General features: G+C 29.1%; 1 protein-coding gene across 1 annotated transcript in view; it reads left to right on the plus strand.

The window, feature by feature from the left end:
- The window catches only part of LOC119592201 (uncharacterized protein C2orf42-like), a gene marked incomplete in the record, with an annotated part of 14,697 nt that extends 14,290 nt beyond the window's left edge, over positions 1–407 (plus strand). The window contains 1 exon segment of the mRNA XM_037941034.1: positions 1–407.
- Positions 408–413: the final 6 nt, after the last annotated feature.

The following is a 413-nucleotide window of genomic DNA, read 5'->3' on the forward strand; positions in this document are numbered from 1 at the left end:
ATAAAGTCATGCTTATTATGTTTCTGATACTGGATGTGCTGGCTGACATTTAAAAAATCATATATACTGTATACTATTTATGATAAATTTAACAAATATGTGAAAGGAACTTACCCTAAATCTATTTTTATTTAAAGTTTCTATTTGAGGAAACCATATTTTTAACGGAAAGTCAAGGACATTCTTGAAATGCATTATTATTCAGATTCACATTTTTAGGAATTTGTAAGTTGCAGTATTTAGGTATTGAAGAATCTTTTAAGATTAATTTAAGTCACTGTAGTAATTTACCTCAGGTAGGATCATCTTTATGTCCCCAGAATGGAAAATGAAAAGTGAGAATGAGTTTTTACAGTACAGAATATTTTGCAGCTTCTGTAATGTATCGGTTCCAAAAGTGTGTAACTAGACAG

This window comes from Penaeus monodon, chromosome 29, assembly GCF_015228065.2.
Source record: "Penaeus monodon isolate SGIC_2016 chromosome 29, NSTDA_Pmon_1, whole genome shotgun sequence".
Classification (NCBI taxonomy): domain Eukaryota; kingdom Metazoa; phylum Arthropoda; class Malacostraca; order Decapoda; family Penaeidae; genus Penaeus; species Penaeus monodon.